General features: G+C 40.2%; 1 pseudogene; it reads left to right on the top strand.

Moving 5' to 3' along the window:
- The first annotated feature begins 5,855 nt into the window (after positions 1–5,855).
- Positions 5,856–8,805, top strand: LOC138174192 (keratin, type I cytoskeletal 18 pseudogene; annotated as a pseudogene).
- Positions 8,806–11,654: the final 2,849 nt, after the last annotated feature.

The raw sequence follows: 11,654 nt of genomic DNA on the forward strand, positions 1-11,654 counted from the left end.
CCCCTAGGTACTTGTCCATCCCCACCTCCCACTTTATTACCTTGAATTTATTTTGTATACAGGCATACCTTGGAGATATTGTAAATTCAATTCCAGACCACGTTGATAAAGGGAATATAGAAATAAAGTGAGTCACATTAATTTTTTAGTTTCCAGTGCATAAAAAAGTTATGTTGACACTATGCTGTAGTCTATTGAGTGTGTAATTGTGTTATATCTAATACACACACCCCTTAATTTTAAAATACTTTTATTACAAAAAACAATGCTAATCAATTGAACCTATAATGCATGGAAATCTTTTTGCTGGTGGAGGGTCTTGCCTCAATGTTGATGCCTGCTGATTGATTAGGGAGGTAGCTGCTGGAAGTTGAGGTGACTGTGACAATTTTTTTTTGCCTTTTTTTGGGAGGGCAATTGGGGTTAAGTGACTTGCCCAAAGTCACACAGCTAGTTTTTGTGTTAAGTGTCTGAGGTCAAATTTGAACTCAGGTACTTCTGACTCCAGGGCCAGTGCTCTATTCACTTCGCCACCTAGCTGCCCCGAACTGTGACAATTTCTTAAAATAAGACAATGATAAACTTTACTACATCAATTGATTCTTCCTTTCTCTTGGAAGGCCCTCTTAGAGGCCACTGAAGGGTTTTTGACTGACCATATTTCAATATTGTTTCATCTCGGATCAGGACAGTTTGTTGGTAGAGCTGTCAGAACACACCACGTGACATTTATCAATTAAGTTTGCCTTCTTATATGAGAGGAGTTCATGATGGCCCTAAACAATTGCAATAGTAACATCAACAATTGTGGATCACAGATTACCATAACAGATATGATAATAATGAAAGAATTTGAAGTATTATGAGAATTATGAGAATGTGTCACAGAGGCAGGGTTTGAGCACATACTATTGGAAAAATGGTGTTGAGAGACTTGCTCAACACAGGATTGCCACAAACCTTCAATTTGTAAAAAAAATAACCCACCCACAATATCTATGAATTTCAATAAAACAAGGTATACCTGTATATTTAATATGGGTACATGTTCCTTTAATTTTGTCTTTGTATCCCTATACCCTAGCTCCTTGACTGGAACATAGTAGGCCTTATTAAATGCTTATTGTTTGATTAATTAAATGTGCCAGGCACCCAAAAAAAAAATAGCTCCTGCCTTCAAGGAACCAACATTCTTCTTGTAAGTTCACACTTACAAGTAGAATAAAAGGTGGAGTGGGGAGAGTCCCAGGAGCCCATAAACAATGCAAATTTTTTTTTGTGGGGTGGTGGGGGAGTGGGGGAGGTAACAATAAGGTCCATTTCTCCCCCCAGGTATCACCCTCAAAAGGTATCTCTTCCGGGTATGGCAGTTCGGCTTCTCCTCCATCTTTGTTTTCTCTAGTGCATTTTCTACTTCCTCATATAGACCACTGGGGGCTGTGATTTAAGAGTCAAAATGCAGAAGCTTCTGTGTTATGAGCAAAGAGTTTTTGAGAAACAATTCATTTGGACCGCTACACTATGCCAATCAGTTTGAAATATTGCATAAATCATATAGAGATAGATAGGTTCTTATAGTGGGCCTCAGACTTTAATGTAATGTTCACTACTTGTTTACCAAGTTATGAAGCTTGCTTGTACAACCACGAGAATGCTGACAAAGATACCTCCATCCTATTTTGCTCCAATTCCATGTCCAAATCCATCATGGTTGGTATGTCTTGATGCTTTCGAAAATCCTCTACTTTTTTTTGTACCTCTGGTTCTCTTTCTCTTGTCCAACATGATCAAGTGACCATCTTATGACCATCTAATGAGTGGAGATGCCCCATGCTTTGCCTAACCTGTGAAACCTTTCCCACCCTCCCCAGCGCCCCACAAATATGTCATTTTGGGACCTCAAGAGGACAACTATCAAATGATGAGATTCTGTGTCTCACCATGGCTCTTTTTTATAGCTGGAAACCCTATGAAAACAAGGTCCTAGAAGAAGGGTCATCTCAGATTATGAGAAATATCTAAAGTCCACTTCATTAGAGGGGATCATGGACCCTTTTAATAAAGTCCTAAATTGACTGAGAGCTCTGCCTCAGTCTATTTTTTTGTAGGTTGGACAATTTTAATTCCCACATGTTTGCTATGGAAATTTTGGCAGATCTTTTCCTATTTTTTATCTTTGTTATCTGCCCTCCACTTTTACTATTAGCCCATCCCTCCCCATATGAGTATTTTGCATTTCAAAAATTCCATCCTTAACATAAATTTGCCTTGACTCTATGATTATTATTACCTTTTAAAGTTATGCACTAACATCTCTTCAAGAATACGTTCTGAGGAGGGCAGAGACACAATGGAGGAGAAAAGGCAGCAACTCACCTGAGTTATCCACCAAACCTCTCCAAACCCTTTAAAATAATGCCATAAAACAATTCCTGAAGCAGCAGAACCCACAAAAGAACAGGGTGAAATAATTTTTCAGTCAAAGACAACTTAGAAGATCAACAGGAAAGTTGTGTTGCACCTAGGTGAGAGTGGAGCACAGTCCAGTGCAGGCCATGCCAACATAGACCCAGTCCCAGTAAATCAGGAGAGGACCTTGGAAGTCTCTAAATCAGCAGTAGCAGTAGCTGCTTCCACAGTTCTTAGCCCACGGACAGTAAAAGGGTCCAACAACGGGTCAGAAGGCATTCTTCTACAGGCATCTCTTTGCTGGCACTGGGAGCAGGACTCCGTTGCTTTGCTCATATTTGAATCTAGGTCTCAGTCTTGGATGGCAGTACCAAGGTGGGGAGGGGCACCAGCATGCCACAGTGAAGTCGGGACTCCTGTTACACCTCCAGGGCAGAAGAGAATGCTTATGGTCACTCACAGACCCGGGCACAGGCCAGGAGAGGAGTAAACACACTTCTCCTTAGGTAATACCACCTTGGAAGAACTGTAAACTTACATGTCCCTAGAATTATTTCAGAAAAAGCTACACAAACCTCCTGAAACTTGAGACAGTGCACCCTCCACCATCCACATGAGTCCTACTTTAACAAAGAGTTAAAAGTCAAGAAATAGGCTCGACAAATGAGCAAGCAACAGAAAACAATTTTGGTCATAGAAAATTACTATGGTAACAAAGATGATCAAAGCACACACTCAGAAGAAAGTCAAAGTTCCTAAATTCAAAGTCTCCAAGAAAAATATGAATTGGTCTCAAGCCATGGAAGAGCTCCAAAAAGGATTTTGAAAATCAAGTAAGAGAGGTAGAGGAGAAATTGGGAAGAGAAATGAGAGTGATGCAAGAAAATCATGAAAAACAAGTCAACAGCTTAGTAAAGGAGACATATAAAAAATACTGAAGAAAATAACACCTTAAGAAAACAGACTAAGCCAAATGGTTAACAATGTAAAAAAATTCCATAAGTGGAAGAATGCCTTGAAAAATAGAACTGGCCAAATGGAAAAGGAGGCACAAAAACTCGCTGAAGAAAATAGTTCCTTAAAAATTCAAATGGAGCAAATGGAAACTAATGACTTTATGAGAAATAAAGAAACAATAAAACAAAACAAGAATGATGAAAAAATAGAGGACAAGGTGCAATATCTCATTGGAAAAACAACTGACCTGGAAATAGATCCAGGAGAGATAATTTAAAAATTATTGGACTACCTAAGAGCCATGATTAAAAAAAGGAGCCTAGACATCATCTTTTAAGAAATTGAGTGAAAACTGCCCTGATATTCTAGAACCTGAAGGTGAAAAGGAAATTGAAAGACTCCTCTAATCACCTTCTGAAAGAGATCTCAAAATGAAATCTCCCAGGAATTTTATAGCTAAATTCCAGAGCTCTCAGGTCAAGGAGATAATACTTCAAGTAGTCAGAAAGAAACAATTCAAGTATCATGGAGCCGCAGTCAGGATAACACAAGATTGAGCAGTTTCTACATTAAAGGGTCAGAGGGTTTGGAATATGATATTCTCTAGGGCAAAGGAGCTAGGATTACCACAAAGAATCACCTATCCAGTAAAACTAAGTATAAACCTTCAGGGGGAAAAAATGGATATTCAGTGAAATAGGAGACTTTCAAGCATTCTTGGTGAAAAGAACAGAGATGAATAGAATATTTGACTTTCAAATATAAGACTCAAGAGAAGTATAAAAAGGTAAACAAGAAAGGAGAATCATAAAGGACTTAATAAGGTTACACTATTTACATTCCTCCATTTCTCATTATTAGGGCAATTAGAAGGATTATATATGCAGAGGCCACAGGTGTAAGCTAAATATGAAGAGATGATATCTAAAAAATAAAATTAAGGGGTTAGAGAGAGGAATGTACTGGGAGAAAGAAAAAGGGAGAGGTAGAATGGGGTAAATTAGCTCATGTAAAAAAGGCAAGAAAAAGTTTTTAAAGTGGAGGGAAAGAGGGGGGAAGTGAGGGGAACGAGTGAACCATATTCTCAGAATTGGACACTCAATTGGGTATAGAAATCTATCTTACCCTTCAGGAAAGGGGGGTGAGTGATAGAAAGGAGGGCAGATCAGGGGAGGTAGTCAGAAGAAAAACAGTTTTGAGGAGGAACAGGGTGAAAGAAGGGAGAGAATAGATCAAGCTTGTACAACATTGCAGGCCACTTATGGTCTGTACACCACTTGAGGCCTTCCAAAGAATTTCAGACAGCCTGTGAAAATGCAAATCCTTTGCATTTTACATTCAAATGTAAAACCGACTATACAAAGTTCCCTTAAATCCAGCCTGCACAACTTAGGGCTGCTTTCAGCAGTCAAAGGATTTCCAGTGGCCCTTCAAAAATGTAAAGGCTGTAAAACAGACCTGCACAACATCCAACCTGTGGACCTCTTTGACAGGTTGAAAGTGGCCTGTGGGCCCTATGTTGAGCAGACTTGAAATAGATGTTTTCTTTCACAGTATGACTAATATGGAAATGTTTTACATGATTAGATGTGTATAATCTATATCAATGAAAGGGGCTGGGGAGGGAGGAAGGGAGAGAATTTGAAACTCAAAGTTTTAAAAATGAATGTTAAAATTTGGTTTTGCATGTGACTGGGAAAAAAAATAAAATACTAAAAAAATTTTTTAAAATGTCCTAGAATTTTGCCAAAAAGTGAAGTCAAGCTCACTGACCTATAGTTAGTTGATTTTATTCCCTTCCTTTAAAAAAATTGACATTTGCCCTTCTTCCTACTACCATCCCTAGTCTTTTAAACATCACTGAATGTGGTTTAGCAATCATTCTCTCCAGCACTTTTTACATTTTTTACACTTTAGTTTCTATGGACAAGATAATTTGAATCCCTCAAGAGTAGTTATAAGGAGTGGCCAGGTGGCTCGGCGAGTAAGAGCACCGGCTCCAGTGTCAGGATGACCTGGGGATCAAATCCTGGCTCAGATACTTAGCACCACACCCAGAAATAACTGGCCATGTAACCTTGAGCGAGTTACTTAACCCCAATTGCTTAAAAAAAAAAAAAAGAGTAGTTATATACTCTCTTACTCTTTCCTTCCCAGAGTAACATGGGTGTGCCCCAGTGTTGGATATAATATTGATTGACCCTTTGCTTTGACCCCTTGCCAAAGGGCATGTGCAACAAAGCAGCTCCTGCTTGGTCCCTTGGTACTTGTGGCTAGATATTGTGTGAAAGCTAATAGATGTAATGGCTAACTGGCCACAGAATCAGGAAAACTTGTCAACTCATTAGACTATAGAAAAAATTGAGGAAAAAGTTTCTATACTCTGAATGAATCACTTCTGCCAAATCTCCCTTCAATTTCCAGTGAGTTGGTGTGTATATGTGTGGGGAATGGCAGGGTTCTCCGCAGTTCCACTCCCACCAATAGCAATGGCAGCTTTCGGCTCAAGCATAGTGCAACAAAAACCTGAGATTACTTTGGTAATCCCAAGACCAGACCTCAAGACCCTGCTTATCTCTTCTGTTTGTAGTTTCTTTCCTGACATCAAGTCATCAGTTAGCAACCAGTGATCCCAAGAAATGGACATTTCCAGCCTTGGTACCTTTCTCATGAGCTCAAGAGTTCCTAGGTTGCTGAGTCAATACAAGCTGCTGTTAGGAGGTATGTCCTTAAACTATTCCTTGTCATGGAAGAGGTGTCCAGTGGTCAGGATCACTCTGAAACTGACAGGAGTAGAGGCTACAACTGGTTAGCTTGGAGAGCAATACCTTGTCAGCTGCTAGGGCAATGCAGGGCTGAGCTGGAAGTGAAATATCCCAAAGTGCTTTCAGGGAGATTTTAACATAAGGGATGGATTGCTGTCTTATTTTTTTTTAAGCATTTGCTAATGTGAGTATGTGAGACTCATGTTTTAAGCATTTCCTCTGTGGAAGAAATAAATAATTGATATCTTATTTGAGTTTGATTTTTTTTTTGCATTAACAAGATGGGACTCCCTTAATTCTTTCTTGGAAAAACTTTAGACATGAGCTATTTGTAAGCTTTGGTCTGAAGGTTGTACTCAGAATTCTGTTCTAGAGTAAGGGTATAATGAGTCAGTGAGATGAGAGAAGCCCAATCCTTTCTTTGGAGTCAGGCTCCCCCAAATTCATAGCTGGCAGCCATTGTGGGACAGAGACACACCCTCCAAAGACACTGAGTTGGGGGTCAAATCTCTGCAGATTACTAACTGCAACTACTGACCAATCACAGAACATTTCTGAGCTTCAGTTTCCTCATCTGTAAAATGGGGATAACTGTAGCAGTATCTGTCTCACAAGACTTTCTGTAAGACCCAAAGGAGATAATATATGAAAAGCACTTTGAAAATCTTAAAATTATACATAAATATGATTTATGAAAATGATTGATTTTTCTGCTTGGTTCTTGAATTTTTTGCTTTCTGTTAAGACCACATAGATCACATGAGATATGTGTGGTATAAATTATTTTGTAAAATGCTTCCCAAACTTTAAAGAAAGCATCATGGAAGTGCTAGATGCTGTTTGTCTTTCATTATCGAAAAGAACCATGATATCAAGAAGGTGATGCCATGACTTGGATTTAAGTGAGGAACAGCTGTGCAAAGTCACCAGCCTCACTTTCTCCTTCTGAGACATCTGGACCCAATGACAAGATATAGATCAGGATGACAGGAGATGCCCCCAGATGCAGTGAAGTGCTAGATATTACTATTCTAAAGACCCATACATATTTATAAAGAAAGATTACAGTCTATGTGGATTGCATCCAGTTCTCCTCTCCTGATATCATGAGCTTTACTACCTGCTCCATCACCTCCTCCACCAGCTACTACCGTGTTTCCCCGATAATAAAACCTATCCCGAAAATAAGCCCTCCCTTTACTGTGTAAGATTCCTCTAAAATAAGCCCTCCCCCGAAAATAAGCCCTATTGAGATTGCTACTGTAATGAAGGTGATCCCCTGCGCTACACGCTACATTACGGTACCCTCTGTATGCACCGCTCCCCCCCCCGGGTGAAACGCACGCCGCGCTCCGAGCTGCATCCAATCAGAGCTGCAGCAGTGAGCGTGTCATCCTGTTCTTTATTGAATTCATTATTGAATAAAGGTACATTTTTTTGTTCACATTTACCTGTTTATTAAAATTGCTGTCAATGTTCATTAAAATAAGCCCTCCCCTGAAAATAAGCCCTCTGGTGTTTTTCTGTCCAAAAAAATTAATAAGACAGTGTCTTATTATCGGGGAAACACGGTACGGTAGTCCAGTCCAGGCGCCCAGTCACTAGGTCCGGCTGGCCAGCAGTGCTGCCAGTGTTTGGAGGCACTGCCATCTCTGGCTCCTGAATCTTCATTGCCTGCTCTACCAGCTTCTGTGGGGCCTAGGGTCCAGGAGCCTGATGGCAGGCTGGTTGGGATGGGGGAATCCAGGGAGAGAAGGAGACCATGCAGCATGTCAATGACCACCTCGCCCTCTATCTGGAGACTGAGGATAACAAACTGGAAGGGAAAATCAGGGAGCATATGGACAAGAAGGGACCTCAGGCCAGAGAATGGGGACACCATTTCAAGATGACTGAGGATCTGTGGGAGCAGATCTATCCAAGCTCAGTGGACAATGTCAGAATTGTCCTACAGATTGATAATGCCTGTCTGGTGGCTGATGACATAAAAGTCAAGTATGAAGCAAAGCTGACCATGAGGCTGTCTGCAGAAACTGACATTCACGGCCTCCGCAAGGTCATTGAACACACCAACATGACCAGGCTGCAACTGGAGACAGAGATGGGAGAGCTGCTCTTTATAAGAAAAACTGAGGAGGAGGTGAATTCTCTTCAAGCCCAAGGTCTGGGCTGACTGTGGAGGCAGACTCTCCCAAATCTCAGGACCTGAGCAAGGTCATGGCTGATATCCGAGCCTCGTGTGATGCTTTGGCTCAAAACAGATAAGAGCTTGATAAATACTGGTCCCAGACTGTGGAGAGCACTGTGGTGATCAACACAAGATCTGTCCAGTCTTGTCCCTAGAGATTGACCTGGATTCCCTTCAAAATCTGAAAACCAGCTTGGAGGACAGCCTGAGGGAGGTGGAGGACAGCAGATCGACACAACCCTGCTATTCTTGGAGGCAGAGCCAGGGCAGCCCCTGGTACAGGAATACGAGGCCCTGCTCACCATTAAGGTCAGATTGGAAGGAGAGATCAGCACCTATCAAAACCTGCTGGAGAATAGGGAGGGTTTCGGTCTTGTGTATGCCTTGGCCAGCAGTGGCATTTCCTTACATAAGACCAACACTCAGAGGACTGTAGATGGCAAAATGGTGGCAGAGACCAATGACACCAAAGTCCTGTGGCATTAGGGCCGTAAACCTGAAGACCTGAACTGAGTCAGGAAGGCTCTTTGGCCACCTGAAAAAAAAAAATTACAAGAAAACTGATTTTAAAACTGGCAAATCTTAGAACTACACTATTTAATACTTCATAAAAATAACAACAAATCACAGATCAAGTCAATAAGCATTTCTGAAGCACCTACTAATTCATAATACTAATTCATAATACAAAGAAAACAGTTTTGGCGAAACAGAATTGTTCCCACTCTTAGTCACAAGGTGGAGGCAGTGCATTACTTGTCTATTGCTTGATTTTGAAATTCCAGTTTGCTGGGGATTTACTGAAGTGAGAGTAATTTTAATAGTGACAGTGGTCCTTTATTATAGAAATTTTCTCCAGCATCGCTCAAGAATTTTCCATGTAGGAGGAGCATTCTGGGAGATGCCAGAAGAGGTCAGAAAATTGCAGGCTCCCCAAATTTCCTCTATGAACAAGATAGAACATTACTTCAAAGTGAATGTAGAGCGGCAAAAATAAACATAAGTCAGGGTGAATCAATTGTCCTCCTAAGACAACTTGAGAGGACCTCACAAAAGACTCAACCTCCAGGGGCAGAGGTTTGACTTGATTAAAGTACAAACATCTCCAGGTGAATCAACAAACAAGCCCCTGGGACAACTGGGTTTGGAAGCAGCCTGAGCTTCAGGAATTTTCACATCAGGGAGAGTGTGGGGGTCTGATGATTGAGTAGGGGAATATTGAAGAAGCCTCTGCTGTCTTGGAACTTCAGGTATAGCTGTGCTGAGCAGACATGGTCCTGGACATGGTCCTGGTCCTGGATTGAGGCTGTGGGTGAGATGGAGTTACCACACACAGATTGAAGACATTTTTTTAAAAGAGAGTAATACAAGAAAATCAAGAAGAGTGTGAAAAGAGTCAACCATTTGGAAAAAGATCCAAGAGCTAGGGGAAAAAATAACTACTTGAAAACTAAAATTGGGCAAGGGGAAATGAATGACATTAAAAGACACTGAGAAATAATAAAACAAAATCAAAAGAATGAAAAAATTGAAGAGAATGTGAAACATCTCACTAAGAAAAACAACTAATCTGGAGAACAGATCTAGGAGAGACAATATAAGAATTGTTGGATTATTTAAAGATTATGATCAAAAAAGAATCGATACAATATTACAAGAAATTAAGGAAAAATTAAGGAAAATTGCCCCAAAGTTCTAGAACAAGATGGTAAAGTAGAAATAGAAAAAATCCACAGATTACCACCTGGAAAAGATCTAAGGATAAAAACTTACAGGAATATCATAGCCAAGTTTCAAAACTCCCAGGTTAAGGAAAAAATATCACAAGTAACAAGATTGTACATTGTGACCAAGTGGGATCTATACCAGGAATACAATGATGGTTTAACATAAAGATAACTTTTTTTTAAGCAATTGGGGTTAAGTAACTTGCTCAAGGTTACACGGCCAGGTGTTTCTGGGTGGGTGCTAAGTGTCTGAGCCCAGATTTGATTCTAGGTCATCCTGACTCTGGGGCCGGTGCTCTTACTCACTGAGCCACCTGGCCGCCCCCATAAATATAACTATTAATATAATTGATTATGACAACAAAAATCATATCTCAATAGATGCAGAAAAAGTTTTTGATAAGGTACAACACTAGGGGTGGCTAGGTGGCACAGTGAATAAAGCACTGGCCCTGTAGTCAGGAGGACCTGAGTTCAAATCTGGCCTCAGACACTTAACACCAAAACTAGCCTTGTGACCTTGGACAAGTCACTTAACCCCAACTGCCCTCCAAAAAGCAAAAAAAAAAAAAAGACAAGAAAGATAAGGTACAACACTCATTCCTAGTAAAAATACTTGAGTTGATAATAAACATTTACCTAAAACCACTAACAAGCATCGTTTGTAACGGAGATAAGCTAGAAGCCTTCCCGGTAAAATCAAGTGGAAACAAGGATGCCCACTGTCAACAATATTTTTTTTAATATTGTTTTGGAAATCCTAGCAATAGCATTAAGGGAAAAAAAGAAATAGAATCAGAATGGACAATGAGATAATAAAACTATCTCTTTTTTGCAGATGATATGATGATAGGAATATGATAGGAAAATCCTAAAGACTCAATGAAGAAGTTAGTTGAAATAATAATTTTAGCAAAGTAGCAGGGTATAAAGTAAACCCCCAGCATTCCTATGTATCACCAACAAATCCCTGCAAGAAGAGATAGTAAGACACAACCCATTTAAAACAACTCGAGACAGTATAAAGTATCTCGGAGTAAACCTGCCAAAACAGACCTGGGAATCATATAAAGAAAATTAAAAAAAAATTTTTTTATACAAATAATATCAGACTTAAATAATTGGAGAAATAGTAATTGTTCATGGGTAGGCAAAGCACAGGTTTGACCTCACTTTTGGTGACTGCATGGAGGGGAGATTGGTGGGGAGAGACCTTAGGCAGGCAGGCCCACCAGGAGGTTAGTGAAATAATCCAGGTCTGAGATGATGAAGACCTTTGCTAGAGTGGTAATAATGGCAGGGCAAAGAAGGAAGCTTATTTGAGAAATGTTGCAAAAGTGAAATGGATAGGCCTTGGCAAAAGATTACATATGGAGGGTGAGAGAGAGTGAGGAGTTTATTACACTGAGGTTTTGATCCTGAAGGACTGGAAAGATGGTGTTGCCCTCTACAGTGATAGGAAATAGAGAAAGGATTTAGGGGAAAAGATAATAAATTCCATTTTGGACGCGTTGGGGGTTTTGGGGGTTTTTTGCTTTTTTTTGAGGGCAATTGGGGTTAAGTGACTTGCCCAAGGTCCCACGGCTAGTAAGTGTTAAGTGTCTGAAG

This window comes from Petaurus breviceps, unplaced genomic scaffold, assembly GCF_028583685.1.
Source record: "Petaurus breviceps papuanus isolate PSGF00001 unplaced genomic scaffold, PetGlider_PUasm1.0 688, whole genome shotgun sequence".
Taxonomy (NCBI): domain Eukaryota; kingdom Metazoa; phylum Chordata; class Mammalia; order Diprotodontia; family Petauridae; genus Petaurus; species Petaurus breviceps.